Source organism: Hoplias malabaricus, chromosome 16, assembly GCF_029633855.1.
Source record: "Hoplias malabaricus isolate fHopMal1 chromosome 16, fHopMal1.hap1, whole genome shotgun sequence".
NCBI lineage: Eukaryota > Metazoa > Chordata > Actinopteri > Characiformes > Erythrinidae > Hoplias > Hoplias malabaricus.
Genome location: NC_089815.1, coordinates 11,233,005 through 11,253,478, shown reverse-complemented (window position 1 = coordinate 11,253,478; position 20,474 = coordinate 11,233,005). Strand labels below are relative to the sequence as shown.

At 38.8% G+C, this 20,474-nt stretch overlaps 1 protein-coding gene across 2 annotated transcripts in view; it reads right to left on the bottom strand.

Moving 5' to 3' along the window:
* Nucleotides 1-2,576, bottom strand: part of dok4 (docking protein 4) — a 67,598-nt gene extending 65,022 nt beyond the window's left edge. For both annotated transcript variants that reach the window (XM_066647999.1, XM_066647998.1), the window contains exon 1: nt 2,358-2,576. The gene's annotated coding sequence lies outside the window, so the exon portion shown is untranslated. The remainder of the gene's footprint in view (nt 1-2,357) is intronic.
* Between the last annotated feature and the right edge of the window lie 17,898 nt (nt 2,577-20,474).

Here is a 20,474-nt window from a genome sequence, read left to right as displayed (position 1 = left end):
TATTCAGCAAATTACCTCACAACTGAGATCCCTACACTGACTGCCTGTCAGTTACAGAATTGATTTTAAAGTGGTGCCTTCTCTATAAATCACATGATCTACTTACTGGAGGAAAACTAACCAAAAAAGGCCTTATCATGAATGGTTAACTAGCAGCCCTTAGAACCAAGCCTGGTGAGGCAGCATTTAGCTGTAATAAAGCCCAAAAATGTCAGAGGAGCTCAGATATGCCCCGGATTTGCCATCTATAAGTCCTTTACGTTACATGAAACAACATTTGGCAGACACTCTTATCCAGAGTGACTTACAATGATAACCAGACGACAGATGTAGGCTGATGCAGTGTTAGGAGTTTAATGCAAAGACTCTTACTGTTAGAGTATGGTGTTCCTGCATCAGCTGATACTCAAATCGTTTAAAGGAACACTGTGTAGTATTTTTTTACTTAAATTAATTACAGCTTCAAAACAGCTTGTGATGCTGACCTGTAAAAAACAATTAGAGCCTCTGTTATTGCTACTCTGGGCTCACCACTGTGGAATCTGTAAAATTTTGTATAGAAGGGTAGGGAACCACCACCCACTGTACCTTTAGTACAGTGCTATAAAAGTGAATTACATTCTGCAGCTGTAGGGGGAGCCTACCTCGTGTTCCTTCAAGCAGTTACATTTATTCATTCGTTCATTATCTGTAACCATTTATCCAGTTCATGGTCGCGGTGGGTCCAGAGCCTATCCAGAATCACTAAGCGCAAGGCAGGAGCACACCCTGGAGAGGGAGCCAGTCCTTCACAGAGCGAAAAGCATCTACATCTTGTCTTTTTACTTTGTTATTTTTCTATTTATTTTTTATTATTGTTTTTCGTATAGGATTTCATACATTTTGTTGACTTCCTTCTGATGATTTTATTCAGTTTAAGACTAATTTAATCGCCTTTACATTTGAAATGTGGTATACCAATTATATATAAGGAGCAAGCAATCCTAGTTCCACTGTACTTCTGCAATCACAATGAAGACAGTGTTTTATTCTTTTCAGATCTAAGTAGTCTTTCAGAACCTTAAAAATGATGGATGAGCAGTCAACAAGTCAAGGGAAAGCAAGATTCTCAGAGAAGAGAGAGAGAGAAAGACAAAGAGAGAGAGAGGTTTTTAGACCCATTTTAAGATAACTTTTTTTGTATTGTATACCAGGCCTATATGGTATTCTCTGTATTAGCCTATCTGGAATATGGACAAACGATTAAAATGTTGCATCAACTGCAGCACAATTATATGAGACCCATAATCATTTTAATGGTCTCAGTCTCATAGGAGCGAACTGAAGCTAATTACTGGCCTTGGCCATTTATTCACCATGACCAAATTCCTTTAGGTCAGATACAGTTTTGTGACAGACTGGAGGTTAATACGTGTCACTGTGCGTACACGCGTTTTTACTGATGATAATAACGACTTCATATTTTGTTTATGTTGCAGCCCACTGACTAACCATGGTTGTCGTTTAACCACCACATCTCCATCAGGAAAATGTATTACCCGCGTGCAGGAGCTGTTTATGGTTGGAGAGATAAGAGCAGGCGGCGTTTCATTAGTCGAGGTGGAAAGGCGCTCGTTTATCAGCGAGGACACAAACACCAGAACGGCGTTTCGTTTTTAATTAACCCTCAGAGAAAAAAAAACCTGAAAGAAGACAATACTCCTTTGTCGTGTTTTATGTAGGAGTTTACAGACATCCTGTAACCGACCACTGAGTTAGGAGCGGTCATTCATTTAAGCTACATAAAAGTCGTAAAGTTAATTGTGTGAGCACGTGATCTACCGCTTTCAGAAAGACATATCACCTCATACGAACGCTGAGGAGAAGAAGCGTCGCGCGCACAGGTGTGTCATGTCGACGGCGACTACCTGTCTGTGCTTCTTTTCTTCTTTTCCATCTGACAGAAACCAGAAGGACAACAGTCTTAGCCTTAATACTGACAAACTGCTCATATTAGCCTACAAAGCGAATAACGGCCGAACATTTTGAAGTGTACCACTGTATCTCTAATGTAGATAGCCTATCGCTAAATTAACATGCTTTATATATGATGTTGTACCTAAGAAACTTTACCCAGACATTCCGTTTCAAACGCGTTGGACGGAAGATAAGTTCAGTATAAGTCTAAGTTCATACGAAGCCTCACATTCATAAAATAAAACCCTATTCAAATGAATCTCTGAATCAATAGGTTGATTCGCAGCTCTGTTACACATCGTACGATGGCAGACGTTGAATGGTAGAAATAAAAGACATATTAAGAACAAAAACACCAGGACATTGGAACTCATATGAAGGATATGAACCTATTTTCTTACCTAGATCATGCGTGATGAGTGTCGTTCCAATGAAAAGCCAAACAGCCGCGGAGAAAACGGTCTCTCCGACGCAAGGAGAAATATAAATAAACTCTTTGTTGGCGACCTTACAGAGTGATGGCCAACAAGTGGTGCCAAAAGACACAGAAACGCATGTTAATCCGAGTGATTCTAATGGTAGGTAGGTGAGGTTCCGTTTCGCTCCGTTTGTGGGAGGTTTCTGAGATGTTGGCTCCAATCTGAGCAGCTTCCACATAAACCAGACACATCAGTTCTGCCCTTACCGTAATATCTGGAGTATGAGCGCACGAACATCAACCGTGTCTACCCCATACTCGCCATATGAGTGACCTGGGTGACCCATAAATTGCGCATTTTTAAATTGATTAGCACTTTTATCATCAAAACTTCTGTATATTTTCAACTTATTCACACGCTAGACATGGGCTTCCTGAATAAAACCTAACATAAATATCCTATAAGCATCATCATCATTATGCACACCTTAAAGGAGCAGTCTGTCATCTGTACAAAAATTAAATAAAATAAATAAGATATCCAAAATGACCCAGACACCTCATAATTAGTAAAATCAACTGGTTTAAAGGTGTACCTTTAGTCATGCAGGTGTCCAGTGGTACACAAACAGTTTCTATTGTCTCCATAGAAAAACGCAGATAGATAGAATGGGATGTTTTGAAGCAGCCACACATAGGCCTAAGCTCACCATACAAAGTGCAAAGCATGGGCTAAAGAGGTATAAAGTCCCACAGGTCTGGGCTATGCAGCAGTGGAATGGCTTCCTCCAAAGTGATGGATTTCTATTCTATAAATCTGAGACCAGCTGGAGTAGCCTTTGTGATCCAGAACCAATCATTCAGCACCATCACATTATACTTTTACTTCTTTTCAAGTGTATTAGTGTGTAAAGGAATCTGGAACCATCTGGTTCGACTGTAGATTAAAGATCTAATTTAAAACATTAATTAATTTACATTTGCTTTATTTAATATTCCATTGACAATGAGGACAAATTAATCAAAAATAACAAAAGATAATAACTATTAGCTTTAACTAGTATCATGATTGGATAATTAATATTTAGTGTATAAGTATTATTAATATTGGAAAACATGTTATTGTGGCATTTATTGTGTCATTAAAACCATAATAATTGTCATGTTTTTCACAAAAATAAATAAATAAATTAGCAAAATAATTATGTGGCAATATGTCCAATATATTATTTTTATTGATTTCCCCTGCAAATGTTGCAGTAGAAAATGTAAAAGGTGCTGATTGATTTCTGGCAACGAGCGAGGGTCCTTTCTACACTGATTATTACTAGGAGGTTGAAATGCAGGGAATTTGAAAAGCAACTTGGCAGAACTCTGGGATGACAACACAGCATGTATCGTTTAAAGCACACTCCAAAGACTCTTCTTTCTACATCAGCTTAATATGTTTGCAGTCCAGGACAGGTCTCTGATGTTGTATATACTTTAATAGAAAGTGTGCTTGCATTGTGTGTGCATAAAGAACTTCAGAGAATTGTTTATACAGCTTCAAACACCTAGGCTGTGAGCCATTTAGAATCTACTGTAGGGATGCCCTGAAATTTTAGCAACACAAAATCTTAAATAAACATGTTTCTGTGCAAAAATAATATGGATTAAATAGGTCTGAACAGGGATTATAAATGCTGTGTATTTGTGCCTGTGGTGCTCAGTGGAGACCTGCAACACTGTGAACTCTTCCAGATTTGAAAGCACTGTTTATGGTATTACCAAGAGTACAACAACTAAGAACTTCTCTACTGTGGGTTTGATATAAATTTTAAAACACTACAACACTACATTCTGCTCTGTGTAAATTTAAAACTCGATAGCCCACTCAGTAAGCATAACACACAGCACAACAAAATAACAGAAGCCAAAATGAAAGGTGTTATTTATGCTTTTTGTAATGGCAACGAATAAAAAGAACAGCCAAAGTACAAAATACAACCTAAATAAAAGATGGAGTCATCTCCAGCTTTTTTATTGTTTATATTCAAAAACTTTCATTACACTTAAAATGGTTAATTGTTGTATTCTTGTTTCATTTTTGGTCCCCACAACTTTTTTGATTTTATTTCAGGTGAGAGTATATTTACTTTCCTTTCAGAGCACCACTTAGTAATTATGAGAGCTGCATTTAGCAGCGGATATTTTAGGACCTTAAACATCAGAACAGTGGGGTAGTGTAACACAGACACCCTCCACACAACAGATGAGTGTTTGTTTCCCGGCCTTGTCAGGAAAACTATACTATTCTAATAATAGTCCCAATACTACACTAGACAACATCCGAAACCGGATAAAAAATGTTCTGGATAAGGGAATACAAGCATCTGCTCAGTTATACAGATGTAAAGGTAAAAACAATCTGTGATTATTATACTTACAGTAACATTTTTAATAATATCCCTATGAAAATATCTTAGAAAGCATATGTTTATATTAATTACACATTTTAAATATAAATATTAAGCTACACATTGAAAAGTATCCTGAGGTCTGGCTTTTTAGAAAGGCATATGCGAGAAAATGTTATAAAATGTTTTAATAAAAGTGTAAAGCAGCAATAAAATACAACAACTTACAAAAAATAATGATTAAAAGGTATAAATGTTCAGTTGATTATTAAAAGCAGAAATGAATAAAAAAAGAAATAAAACATTGAATTAAAATATAAAATGCCATTATAGGAAAAAAGAGCATTAGGGTAATAGAGCTAAAGTTCAGATTTTAAAAGGCACAGAAGGTCTTCTATAACAATATTTTTTGTTTTGATTTTCAGTAAAGTGTCTAACACTGGGCTCTTGTAATGTTCTTGGTTAGATAATTGAATTTCAGAGCAGTGCAGAAGTCAAACAGTGCTTCTCCTTGCTTAGTCTATAACTCAGGCAGGACTAAATAACTAGTTCCTAACGATCTGAGGCTCAGCCCATATCAGATAAATACACATGTTCTGCACCATACAGCAAAGAATACACACGTTCATAAGCTCTCAGAAGGTCTGGCAATAAATATTATATATGGATGTAAAAGTGTTGATATCTAAGACACTAAAACTACATAATCCAATTAGAAAGTGAAAAGTAAAGGTTACGAGCTTGGGGAAGACCAAGAGCCTTGTATGACTTTTCATCACATTGCTGTGAAATAGTGTGTTAGCAAACATCAGTTAGCAATATCCATAGGATTAACTGACTTATGGCTATATTGAATACCCCATGATTATTCAAATTATTATTATATTTGTATATATTTTAGGAGGACGTACAGTACTGTGAAAAAGTTTTATGCACCATAGATTAAGAGCTTTAAAAAGCTATCTATCTAAGCAGTAAATGTTTATTTGCTAAAAACAAACAAACAACAAATAATGCCCAACATTAGAATAAATCCTAATACCATTATTCCAGTAAGTGTGATATTCTGTGTGTGAATGTGTTGGTTTAACTTTTACCAAATCTCTCTTCGTGGAGTCCATATTATTTAAGGTTATCATCCAATACCTACTTTTACTGGTTAATAAATAAGGATTTTAAATAACGTGTGCTGTTGATTTAACAAATTCATGCAATCAAGGAGAATCTGAACAAAACATTGTTCTTCAAACTCACTCACAACTACCATTTTACAGAAAAAAAACGTTCTCATATTTCTACTATTATTATTAGGTACCTATACTATTATACTATTACTATTATTATTAGGTGCCTAAGACCTGTGCTTTTTCTAGTTCCCAGTTTCTAGTTATGTTATTATTTAGTTTATGAACTAAACTATTATTTAGTCTTGTTTTATTTGCTGATAATTTTACCCCATGGAGATAATTTTGTTCATCATTTTCCCACAACAATGTCAATATGCAAAATATTAGTTCAATCATCCAGGGCAATAGCTGAGTTGTCCAATGATATTGTGCTGGTAGGTTTCCAAAAAGAAGTAGAGTATATATAAGCAACATGCAATATGGAAATCATACAATGTAGCATAAAGCATAAACACAGAGAGAAAAATTATATTATGTAAAATCACATCCACACAATCAATTTTCGTGAGTTTCCATGCACTATATCTTCTTATAATCCTGGCTACCACTGCTCCACTGCAATAGCTTATGCAAAAATTTTTAAAGTTGAAAATCATTGAAAGCAAGGTCAACTTAGCAAGTGCAATCATCTTAAATCTAGTGAATATATCTAATATTTCTCACTAGGAGATCATTCTAAGTGTAATGTAAGATTCATTCATTCATTGATTATCTGTAACCGCTTATCCAGTTCAGGGTCACGGTGTGACCCGGAATCGTTGGACGCAAGGCAGAAATACACCCTGGAGGTGGTGCCAGTCCTTCACAGGGCAACACACACACAGTCACACACACTCACACCTACGGACACTTTTGAGTCACCAATTCACCTACCAACGTGTGTTTTTGGACTGTGGGAGGAAACCGGAGCACCCGGAGGAGAACACACCAAACTCCTCACAGACAGTCACCCGGAGCGGGACTCGAACCCACAACCTACAGGTCTCTGGAGCTGTTTGACTGTGATATATATGTAGATTTTTTTTTATGTGTGCATTATGTAATATCATCTTTTTTCATTTGCAGATGATCTGCTTCATGAAATAGTTCTGGAAACATGCAAAATGCATATATACAGCTAACCAAATTTAAAAAAGTGTCTAGATACATTTCTTATAACTAGAACAATTGTCCATAAATAGGTTAAATCATTTTCTAATAGGGTGGCACAGTGGTGCAGCAGGTAGTGTCGCAGTCACACAGCTCCAGAGACCTGGAGGTTGTGGATTCGAGTCCGCTCCGGGTGACTGTCTGTGAGGAGTTTGGTTTGTTCTCCTCTGGGTGCTCCGGTTTCCTCCCACGGTCCAAAACACATGTTGGTAGGTGGATTGGCGACTCAAAAATGTCCCTAGGTGTGAATATGTGAGTGGGTGTTGCCCTGCGAAGGACTGGCGCCCCCTCCAGGGTGTGTTCCTGCCTTGCGCCCAGTATTTCCGGGTAGGCTCCGGACCCACCGCGACCATGAACTGGATAAGCGGTTACATACAATAAATGAATTAATGCATCTTTCAATATGATGACATAATGAGAAGTATTAGATGCATTGAACAGATTTAAAATGCTTTTTTCTTAAAGGGGATCAAACATCACAGCACATTTCTCACCCTGTCTAAACAGCCCTGTTCAGGTTGACTGGTTTCCGCACCTGTACCTTAAAGTGAAAAAGAGCTACAGTTTACTTTAACATAAGCACACAGAAGTGAGGAGCAAAAGCCATTTTTTAGCCATTTTTATGTGGTTTGTTTTCTTCTCTGTTCTGATTTTTTGTGATATTTAATCAGTATTTCTCAGTGCTTGTTGTATCTTTTTTTTCTTTTAGCTCGGTTTAACCTTGTCTTTGCACTTTCACATTCAGCACACAAGTTCAGCACTGTAACTGGAGAAACTCAGCTGAAGAGGCAGGACAGTACTAAAGTTTCTGCATCTACTGTAAAAGCACACAAAAAAGTAATATGCCATGTTTTCTGACTTAGGTAGCCCACAAAAAAATGACCGGGATTTTTTCTTATTTCAGTTTGTGGGTTGGTAGACAAATACAAAATGTCATAATAGTTATTTAACTATAAATATATATATATATATATATCATCAATGCTGCATAAATGAATTTGGATATAAAACAGAAAGTCATGCAAAAAGTTTGTACTCTGTGTAGATCCACAGCCACTGGATGATTTCAGATGGGTTTAGTGTGGTGCATGAATCCCTGGAGAGCCACAGGAAGTGATGGATCATTGGAGTGCTAAGCTGACTTTGCTACTGCTGATGCTGGAGTTTTCCGGCTTGGTGCGACTGGATCAAACAAGGCCACGTCCTTCTCATCAATCACAATGAGGGCTCATCATCAGTCTTCTGCTGGATGAGGTGAATAATAGAGAACAAAACACAGGATGTTGTTTAGGGCCCCAGGGCCCCAAACAACAATGTATTGCTTAGACGTTAATGAAGGTTGAGACGAGAATGAAGGTTGTTCACCTACCTCACACAGTTCTTTTCTGAATATACTCATATAATATGTCTAATAGAAGTCAATGGTGTAATGAACAATTTATTCTCATTCTTACTCTCATAGGTCTATTTCAGTGGTCACTGGGTAATAAAAATTCTATTCACTTGTTGTATAGTCATGGTAAATCCATACATTTCATTTATTCCATTTAAGTTCCCAGCGAAGGATGAATTCTTCTTAAAAATCTTGGCTCCTCTTAGTGTTTCTTCTCATGTTCTTGCTCACTTGGGCCTAGAACCAATATTTGTGTTAAAATGCATTGAGACAACGTTAAAAAAAAAAAAAAATAAATAAATAAAAAAAATAAATTGAAAGAAAATTGAATTGTAGGTTGTGGATATAGGCCAGTGGGCGGTTCATTACAGTTTGAACGTTATGGTAGAAATGTGATGACAGTGAAAGCTTCTGCTTGTCTGATAATGGAAAGAAGGGAAGCTATGTGAGGTCAAGCGATACAAAGTAGTGGTAGTCATGGCTAGAAGCTTGAAAGTGGACTGTAGTTCCATTAGCAGTTCATCAAAGCTCGGAGATGACAGCTTGCATTACCATCCATCAACCCAGCAGGCCAAGCCTATGGACTTTCAATACAAGACTAGGAGCACTGCACAACACAAACAACTTAGGAGGTACCCAATTGTACCACAGTTAACCTAACCTAATGTGTAAATTATTAACTAGAGAATAAAAAAGTGATAAACATTAGAAATGGAGATTTTCGCAGATCACCAACTGTCAGATGAACCAGAAGACTATGGTCTCATTCCCAGCTGAAGAATCATAATGCAGTATCAGTATGGATGTCACGTTTATGTTGGGGTCTTGTGTTTAAAAAAAGAAATCAAGTTCTCCTCATCAATTTGCATTCAATATCCCATAGTAAGAAAGTGAACATTTATTATAAAGGAAAAACTAAATTTTCACATGGAGGTAAGCATTCAGACCCGATGCTATGACAATTCCAATTTAGCTCTGGGGACCTCTCAATTCTCTCATCATCTCTGAAATGTTTCTACGTGTTGATTGAAGTCCACCTGTGGTAAATTCAGTCGATTGGACATCATTTGGAAACAGAAACGTCGTCTATATATAAGGTTTCATAGCTAACAATGTGTGAGAATGAAACTGCATGTGGAGCTCAGAGACAATATTATGTGGAGGCACAGATCTGGAGAAGGCTACAAAAACATTTCTGATTCTGAAAATTCCCAAGAGCCCAGGGGTTACCATAATTATTTAAAGGAAGAAGTTTGGAACAACCAGGACCTTTCCTAGGGGTGATTGCCCAAACTTAAGTGAACAGGGGAGAAGGGTCTTGGTAAGAGAGGTGATCTAGAACACAATGGTCACTCTGGCTGAGCTCCAAAGATCCTGTGTGCAGATGAGAAAGACTTCCTGAAGGTCAACCATCACTGCCTCTTCTCAGTTAAAGACATATAAAAACCCTTCTGGAAAAAAAAAAAAAAGCACTCTCCTACTGTGAGAAACAAAATTCTCTGGTCTGATGTAACCAGAGAAAACATGATGAAAACTTTTTCACATCAAATATAGGCATCATGTCTGGAGGAAACCAGACACTGCTCATCACCTGCCCAGTACCATCTCTACAGTGAAGCATGGTGGTAGCAGCATCATGCTGTGAGGGTGCTGGGTAACTGGGACAGGGAGACATGGGAAGGTTTGAGGGAAAAGGAGCAAAGTACATAGATATTCTTAATGAACACCTGATCCAGACTGCTCTGACTGGGGCGAAGATTCACATTACAACAAGAAAATGACCCTAAGCCAAAAAAACCCCCAAAAATACAAAAAACAACAACCAGGAGCAGCTAGGGACAACTCTGTGAATGTCTTTTAGTGGCTCCGTTTTAAACTGTTATTGAACACCACTTTAAAACTGAAACTACCTGGTCTGTAATTACAGCAGCGAAGCTCCTGAAGAGATTGTACAACACGCTCACGAGTCAAAACAGTGTCAGATACCTGAGTAGAACAACTGTTTAGGCATAGACCTTATAATCAGGAGATTTTAGTCCCCACTGATGTCTCAGCTGTCCATGGCCGGGAGTTCACTCTCTGGATGTGGGATAGCCCTCCCTCTCCCACTTCACTATAATTGTGCTAGTCAGTGCTTTCTGTAAGCAAACATGACAAAACTGGGCTGTTAGTGTCCTCCTCCCAGCTTGGTGGCATTTTGTGATGGAGGATTTTGCAAAGACAACACAACCTGGGGGAAAATGGATTAAAAAAAGATATTTGATTTTATTAGACATGTTTGGTCCATTTAGTTGATCATATTTCAAAAGAATTTCACGAGAGTTCATTTTGAAACAGGCTTCTCAGAAATTCTGTTTTGTTTGGTCCAGGGATTCAATGTCAGCATTCATATTTATTTTAAAAGCACACTAAATGAGCAACCAAGATTCATTTTAATCAGATCACAACTGCCAAATGTAAATAAATCTTCAAATTCCTTGTGCAAACACCCCTAAGTCTCTATCAGTTCACCTCTGTTGGTGCATATGCTTACAATCGTATGCATCTGCCAAATGCTGTAATTGTAAATTTCCACTCTAAAAGAAATGCTCATGTACAATGTGTTTGTAATGGTTCTATAGTATGAAAAGAGAAGAGAGGGAAGATGATAAGGCGGAGAGGGAGGGGGAGGGGGAATGCAGGAAGGAATGTGTCTGGGGGGAGAGTGGAGCCGTCGTACTGATAAGAGCATGTGATAATGCTGACAGGGAGACAGCAAGGGACAAGAGACAGACACGAGGGCAAGTGATGACAGGCAGTGGCTCATACCCGTACACACACACACACACACACGCACGCAAACTTATTCAAAGTGTGCACACTAGATATTGGCTTTATGTCTACATGCATATGTATCATATTGCATATATTTATATATTTAGCATATATATGCATATATTTAAATGTATTTAGTAGCCTGTCAACCCCATATCCCCAACCCTGCCATAAACACACACACACACATACACTCAGAGTTCTCTGTACAGATGGCAGAGAAACATTTTACAACAGACAGAAAAAGCATTTCTTCTACACATCATTATTGTCAGAATATCTCAGAAATTGTAAATCTGCAGAAAAAAAAAGGTATTCTTAAGAATTGAAACTCAATGGAACAAAATAAGTAATTCAACTAGAATTTCTATAACAGGAGTAATGGAGAAATCAAATATGATTAAAGATACAAAGAAAATGGGATACCTAATCACTGTGAGTTGAAGGGATGGGAAGCTGTCAGGAAGCTTTTATTGAGAAAAGAATATAGACACAACATAAAAACATCTGTAAATAAAACCAGAGAATCGACTGATTTTTGAACTATTAACTGGTCACTCATATCTCATTGTCAACTTCTAAGATTGAACTTTGAAGCAGAGGAAATAATCCCTGCGGATTTATCTGAAAACTAAAAGCATTCATTAATTAATTAATTATCTGTAACTGCTTATCCAGTCCAGGGTCGCGATGGGTCCAGAGCCTACCTGGAATCATTGGGCAAAAGGCGGGAATACATCCTGGAGGGGGCGCCAGTCCTTCACAGGGCAACACACACATTCACCCACACCTACGGACACTTTTGAGTCACCAATCCATCTACCAACGTGTGTTTTTGGACCGTGGGAGGAAACCGGAGCACCCGGAGGAAACCCACGCGGACACGGGGAGAACACATCAAACCCCTCACAGACAGTCACACGGAGTGGGAATTAATCCCACATCCTCCAGGTCCCTGGAGCTGTGTGCTGCGCCACCGTGCCACCATGTAAAATAATTAAAGACACCAAAATATTAAAGAAATGTCACAGGCCTCAATGTAATTGCTTGGTCAATTTTTTCCCTGAACATGGAAAATGAAAAAGTTGTACACAGTGGATGTTTTGACTGAAAAGTAAATAAATTAACTTTTATATTGAAAGTAATTTCTGTTAAATTTGTTACAATATATTCACATAATTTGAAGAGCAACTTCTGCATGTACTATTAAATTATGGAGCCATATGTTTCATGTTGGATCAGTGACAGATTGGTATATTATCTGTAGCTGAGAACTGGTGATGTTTGTGAGTAAATATAGGCGCAGTCATGAATAATATGAAGGCTGATTTTTTTGGAACCAACTTTTGTTTATTCACATTGCGCAGAAGGAAATATAATTTCAATTTAAAAAAGGGCAAAGTGATTTTCTAGTGAAATAAGACAAGGTACAGTGTGTTAAAGGAAGTAAACATACATACATACACTAAATGGACAAAAGTATTAGGACACCTGCAGGAATTTTTGATGTCCGGTTCTAAATCCATAGACGTTAATATGAAGCTGGGCCCTGTTTGCAGCTGTAATAGCGTCCACTTTCTGGGAAGAATTTCTATAATATTTTGGAAGGTCTTCATGGCTGAGTTGCTGCAGTTCCTAAATGCTTCCACTATTCAGTAATACCACATGCCGTTGATCATAGATTTTCCAGGAGGGAAGAAATTTCTATTACAATAGAACACTCAAATTCAGTGAGCTCTTTATATTGGCTCTTTATCCTTCTTTCACACATATTTTTAAAGGCAGAATGTAGGGATAGGTGCTTGATTTTATACACCTTTTGCAATGGGACTGAATTGTGACACCTGATTTAAATTTTTAGGAGATGTGTCCCAGTACTTTTGTCCATATGAGTGTATATTGCTGTCCATATAGTGTTTATTTCACAAAAATTGTAGCTGGTTACATTTGTTTTCATATTGATCATGGGTTACATTATTGATATGAGTAAGTTAAGAAGCTAAAGACTATCTGTATACAATACAGGAATATGGTTAACCCCTCCCCCCCATTATCTGTAGTTTTCTCTCTATCTCTCTTTCTCTCTCTCACACACACACCACTCCCTCACTGGTTTAATTGAGTGCAGAGGACAAACACTTAGGAGACACAGCAGCAGTCTAAAAGCATCCACTATGAGACTTTTCATAAATGAGTGTAATCGAGGCCATATGGCAGCTTCTAAGAGCCTGTGCAGCATTTCTGAGAGTAAAAAGAAGTATCACAGACTACTCCACTTTTCACAAGCCACTGCTTCACCAACCAGTCCCAAGCCTCTTCTCTGTTCTAGCCCCATCACCCCCCACCCAAGCCACACCGTTAAAGTACTTTTTCCTGTTACCAGGTTGTTGTTGTTTTTTTTTTGGGTGGGGGGGGGGTGGTTGCACAGTGTTTATGTTAATGAAAACATTCACAGTGCAGCCAGTCATTCGGCACAACACACCACACAGCATTGTTTATAAGAATAATCTTTCTTCCTTCACAGCAGGGTTTTTTTTTTCTTTATTTTGTGCCAAACAATTCGAAGTGGGGTGCTGGTTCTTGTGTAAATAAATAAATAAATATATAAATGAAAAGATAAAGAGTCCTCAGGAAAACAATGCATATTTTTCATCTCTATCGCTATGTCTCAACCCATGGAGGCTAGTCGATGAAGTGCATTAAGTTACTGTATAGCTAGCTATAAGGCATGTGATGTAAGGAGTATTTTGCATTCATAAATCTCATGTAAAAGTTTGTGGACACCCCTTACAAGAGTGAGATTCTGAACTGTACACTACATTTGGGACGAGTTAGAATGGTGTTTGGATTCTGGAACTGATCACTCACTGTTCTAAAGGAGCCAAATATCTCTTAAATATCACTTCTAAAGCACAAATTTTTTGGTAACTTTTATATTGAAAAGGCTATTAATATGGAGTCTGCCCCTTCCCCCATTCCCAGCAACAGCATCTACTCCTCAGGGAAATTTTTTTTAGCAGATTTTGGAAGGAGTCTATGTGGATCTGCTTGCATTGGGCCATTAGTAGGGTCAGGTACAGATGGTGAATTATTAGTTCTTGATCATAAACACCACTCCAGCTGATTCCAGAGGTCCTGAATTGAGTGTGGACACTCCAAAGAACACAATTCCTCTGCTCCACAGCCCAGGGCTTTAATCCCTACTAGTTTTTCCATGCTCTTAATCTCATTTAAATTTGCTTAAAGGATCCAATTATTATTATTATTGTAAGTTTTTAGGGACCTAACATGCTCTGCAGTTGGTATAGCATAGTGGATAACACTGCCCTCTTCACAGCAGTCTGGTTCAATTTCCTGCTCAGGCTGGAAGATCTCAATGTTGCCCATGGAATAGGGAGTACACAGGAGACAATAATGTCCTTTAGGGGGGTTAGTATTTGCTTAGTATTTTTTCGTTGAAATTTTTATTTATTTATTTATTTTTGGCTAACGTATTCTCTTATTTGTGGCTTTGCTCAATTTGGATCAAATTTCAAACTTTTTTCTTTTTTTAATCTCAGTTACTTCAGAGACTCTTTTTTCTTCCGTTGCAGTTCAGATATTCTTCTCAGAGCCAGATGTTTTTCACCATTCACAACATGCTGCATGCAAGCTACTTGTGAAGAAACACATAAGAGGTTAGAGTTTTGCATGTGTGAATGCAAACATACACAACATTTATCCCAGACTTTACGCAGACTTTATCCAGCTAGTGCCCTAGTAGAATGTAGTTGAATCTTGAATTAGTAGAAAGTCCAAGTCAATGCATGTGTGAACACAGAGGGCCGCTTCATGCCTAAAGCACACACAGAGCATTTTACTTAACCCCCCTTGCAGTTGCAGAGTGTAATTCACTTTTATAACACTGTCCTGAAATCAAAGGGGATTTGGGAGGGCGAGGTGGTTTTTGGTCCTCCAAAAGTTACATGTGCAGTTTCCACAGTGCTGTACCCAGAGTAGCAAAGACAGAGGCTCAGATCTCCTTATAGCAGGTCAGTGAAGCATCACAATGATTTTGTATCTATAATTATAAGGTAAAAAAAATACTACCTAGTGTTCCTTTAATTTAACAATGTGAAAATAGAAAGGATGCTTATAACAGCTTTTTCATTTTTTGACCAGAGAGTTCATGATATAATGATAATAATAATAATAATTTTATTTTCCACCTGGCTACATTAAATAACAGTTTTTGGGCTACATCTGAAACATTTATTATATAGCTCTGGATGAGAATGCCTTTCAAGTGCTTTATGCTTTTCTGTTTAAGAGTATATATGTCAAAGTGTCAGTCATCTCCACCAGCTCTTCTAAAAACTGTTTACTGGCTCTTACACAGTGTTTACCCAAGCTGCTGAACCTGATATTTTGGTGGTTGTTTTTATTCCATGGCCCATGTGCTATCAAGTATGAAATAAAGCCCAAATACCAGCATCCAGAATTGAAATAATAATCACTATAAAACCAAAACGCCTCGCAATCTGTGACCTCATTTAAAAGCAACCGCCCATTAGGGGAGCAATTTTCATATAAGAATTCTTTATTTAATCTGTGGTCAGGAACAAAAGTAGCTATTCAGCTGTGGGTACTGCAACAACAGCAAAGTAATTTCATCTGAGCAGCAGCACAGGGGGTCTCTCTCACTCTCTCTCTCCCCTTCGCTCCACTTGAAAAAAAAGGCAAGAGAATTTTTAAAGCTAGGGTTTTTAGGTATTCATAGCTTTTATCAGATGCCTGTGGAGCATTTGATATGACATGCAGATGGAGAGAAGAAAGAAAAGCACTGGACCAGCACTGTGTTATCATTGTTCATGAGGATTTTTTTGGTACTCAATTAAAAATAAATTGCATTTTCTTTACCCCGATTTCAACCACACACTTTGTATCTTGTGTTCTCACACTTTACGCATTCCCTACACGATAATCTATATCTTTGTGATCTTAAGTTCACAACTTATTCCTTTAGTATAGTTCCATCAACCTCCTGATGACCTGCCCAGTATCTCCTCAGTCGTCTGTTTACCAGTAATCTCCATTTTCCCTCTGACCGAAGACCAAGAAACTACTTCACTACAGTACATTGCGTTGATCCTTCTGTCCAATGTTCTGAATACATGAAAAAATTAAAACACACCATAAAGTAAATTAATGTTTAATCCCATCAGTGCTTCTAATATTTCTCATTAGATGATTTTTATCAAAATAATATATGAATATCGTGGTGATGCAGAATAGAGGGGGGAGCTCCCAGCATGCTCTGCGACCACCTATTCTTTTGTTTAGGGGGTTCAAATATTGTTGCTTGGGAGGGTTGTGTGTTTGTGGGTGTTGTATGTGTGTGTGTGTTCATTGTGTGCAATGATTATCCTTTGTAAAAGTGCTAAATAAAGTTTGCTTGATTTTATTTTCCCACCTCCCAACATATAAGATATTTTTAGAGAAAATAAAAATTACAAAACACAAAAAATGTGCCCTTGAATTTGCCAGTTCCTATCTGCGAACCTGCATCTCTGATTCTTTAAAGACATTTTAGTAAAGAAATTTCAACACCCAATCTATCAGTGGTGTCACCATGCAGCCTCGTTAGACTGCTTCAAGTGATTTTAGAGCTAAGTGGATCTGTTGCTGTATGTAAATACTTACTGCTACTAGTCTGCACAATAAGGGAATAAGGGCTGTAACAAATAACAGTTTAGTCTTCAAATTTTGATAATTCCAAATGTTTTTTTCAAATTTATCCAATTTTAGAAATACAGACATTGCTATTATCTCCTTCTTTTATGATAAAATATTACCAGTGATGTCATCATGCAGCCTCATTAGAGTGCCTCTTTAAATGACCACTACACTACTGAGGAGGAGCCTTAGGAGGACAGTACTACCAAGGATATATGTTTAGAATATACAGTGAACGATCACTGGATTCAATGTTTAGAGTTCTAGAGTTCTTAAAGCCCTCAGTGTCACTGCTGGACGGAGAAGAGTCCACAAACCTGTGGGCAGCATCCTATTACCACTGACAAAGGACAACACAAACTGTGCAGCAACAGCTGAGCTACTCTCTCTGACATTACATCTACAAGACGGACCAACGAGGTAGGTGTGTCTAACAGAGTGGACAGCAAGTGGACACATTGTTTAAAAACTCCAGCAGCACTGCTGTGTCTGAACCATTCGTACCAGTTCAACACTGCACCACCACATCAGTGTAACTACAGCACACAAATCAGGTTCAACCTTGCTCTGTGGTGGGTCTTGACCAATGAAGAGCAGGGTGATTAGAAAATATGCAGAGCAACATGTGGACTGCAGTCTATAGAATTACAAAGTGTCGTGGTACAGTCAGCGGTAAAATGGACAGTAAAATGGACATGATAAAATGGACAGTGAGTCCATAGATACAGGGCAGTGCTTTACAATTGGGGCGGCCACCTTGACAACGTCGTCCACCCCTCCCCCCACAATTCATTTCGTGCAATTCGTTCAGTTTCTTATCATGGCTTCCGATGTGTTTGTGCGTGGCTTTCTGCTATGTCCAGTGATCCGTGATTAATCAGTCCATTGTAGAAAAGACTCAAAAATAAGAGACCCTTCAAAGTTCCAAAGTACATTCTGTGACTCATTTAATGCGTTATTCATCAGTTTTCAGTCATAAACACATGTTCTGAAGTATAATCCAGAATTTATGACGAGCTGTGTGTCGTCTCTGAGTTTCCTGAGGCTCTGTGTGCACGAGGCCAGAGCATGTGCAGCCCATGCTTGTAAACCATGTTTTGAATCATCGATTTGAATTTGCACTCGATTCGTGAACTGAGTCGACTCTATGCCGATTTACCGATTTTCTGCGGGAAACCCTGAATCCAGTGATCGTTCAATGTGGGAATAACCTGTGATTATGTAATTTGACTCTAGTCTTGGTAAAGGGTATTGTTCGTAATGTGTTTGATGTATTAATTATGCATTTGCCTGATGGTGTTGCAAGCATCTTTTCTCTTTTGAGAGCAATGCATTTTGCTGATAAATCCATCCATCCATTATCTGTAACCGCTTATCCAATTTAGGGTCGCGGGGGGTCCAGAGCCTACCTGGAATCATCGGGCGCAAGGTGGGAATACACCCTGGAGGGGGCGCCAATCCTTCACAGGGCAACACAGACACACTCACATTCACTCACACACTCACACCTACGGACACTTTCGAGTCGCCAATCCACCTGCAACGTGTGTTTTTGGACTGTGGGAGGAAACCGGAGCACCCGGACACGGGGAGAACACACCAACTCCTCACAGACAGTCACCCGGAGCGGGAATCGAACCCACAACCTCCAGGCCCCTGGAGCTGTGTGACTGCGACACTACCTGCTGCGCCACCGTGCCGCCCTTGCTGATAAATAAATAACCTTAATAAGATTGATAGGACTGCGGATGATAGGAGGAATACAGAGGTTAAATGTAAGGCAAAAGTACTTAAATGCATCCTGTTCCAGTTTCCTTGCTGTTGTTTTTGAGCAGTGTGTTGACAAGCTGGTCCCGAATGGCAGAGTGACAGAAAGCCAGTGACCTGTGAGAATGGTGGGAATGAATCATGAGTAGTAGACAGATAAACAAATAAATAGGCTGCATATTCACTCAGGCAGGAAAACAGGACTCATACACCTTCACCGCAGACACACAAAGACACGCAGACACACACAGATACACACCCGTTTCCAGGACCCATTATCCATTAGCTTCCTCCTCTACAGAATAATCAATCAGCTTGGCTCTCCATGCAGGAATTAAGAGCAGCCCCCCTCTCATTTGCATAAATTTGTATATTCAGGCACAGAGACGAAGTGCATCCATGCAGCATTGTCTGCATAGGCTCACGCACACAAATTGTAGGAGTAATTCACCCAAATTGCCATTCTGAATCAAGGAAGAAAACATTGCAAACAGCTCTGATGCAAATGAAGGAAGAATGGAATGGGATCAATAGAGAAGAAAACATCCCCGCTGCTTGCTAAATTAGGTGGGAATTCTTTGCTCATTTATTGCCAGATGGTTAATGTTGCTATTGCAGCCGTCATGCTGTTCATAAACGATGGGTTCATGTGCACCTTCAAGCCGCCAGCACATTGCACAAATCCGTGTTTTGAATATACAGCTGAGGGTCCAATATTTTATGACACATTATATTTTTTGTGTTCTGAAGGCCTCTGTTTCTCTCTTTCCTTTTTTTATCAAGCTAATCTTGTTGTGCGTCCATGAACCAGCCCATTTCTCAGCGATAATAAGAGCATCTATTATCTGCAGGGATGATGGATGGGAGTGGGGAGAGAGAGAACAACTCCTGCAGCTTTATGAATTCAAGTTCTTTTGGCCCCCATGCTAGATGCTGGCAAGAGATCTTCCTCTCTCTTTGGCTAATGGGCTAAACAACACCAGAGTGCTGTTCTCCGCGGCAAGAATAACACTCACTCGAGATTAAAATCCATCATCTCATTTGCATACACTATAGCATAAAACTGCAAAACGAAAGAAAATGCATGGGTTCCTATGTTCTGTTCCTTTTTAGGGAACCAATCAAGCAACAAGTTGGGCAGACCTCAGACACTTCAGAGACAGCACTCGTCTCTAAATAGCTAGCACTTCTTGTAATTTACTGTTTTGATAGTCTCTTCTAACAGCCTCATAATCAAAGCTCATTCATCCCTGAAGGGATCCTAGACACAGCAACCTTTTAAATAACACAAAGGCAAGTCCAGTTAATCAGGTAAGGGCCATATGTAGCACCTGTGTCCTTAAAAAAAAGGGAATTCTTCATTAACAGAGCATTCACTTAATTGGTTCAAAGAAGAAAAAGTTGCAATTGCCAAATCTACTTACGCAATAAAGTTTTACCAGTAACCTCATTTTCTCTCTACACGTGTCCTATTACTATTGCTCCACTGCCCTTGTCCCACCCCTGGTGCCTAACATAGTTATGCTCCAATATATCATTATTACCATGCCTCCTGGCTGTTTCTTTCCAACACCACATGCTCTTGACCAGTGCCCTGCCACCAACCAGCAGTCCACTCTCTCTCTCCTCTTCTATGTCCTGCTGCCCTTGTACTCTCTGCTAGGATCAGACATAGT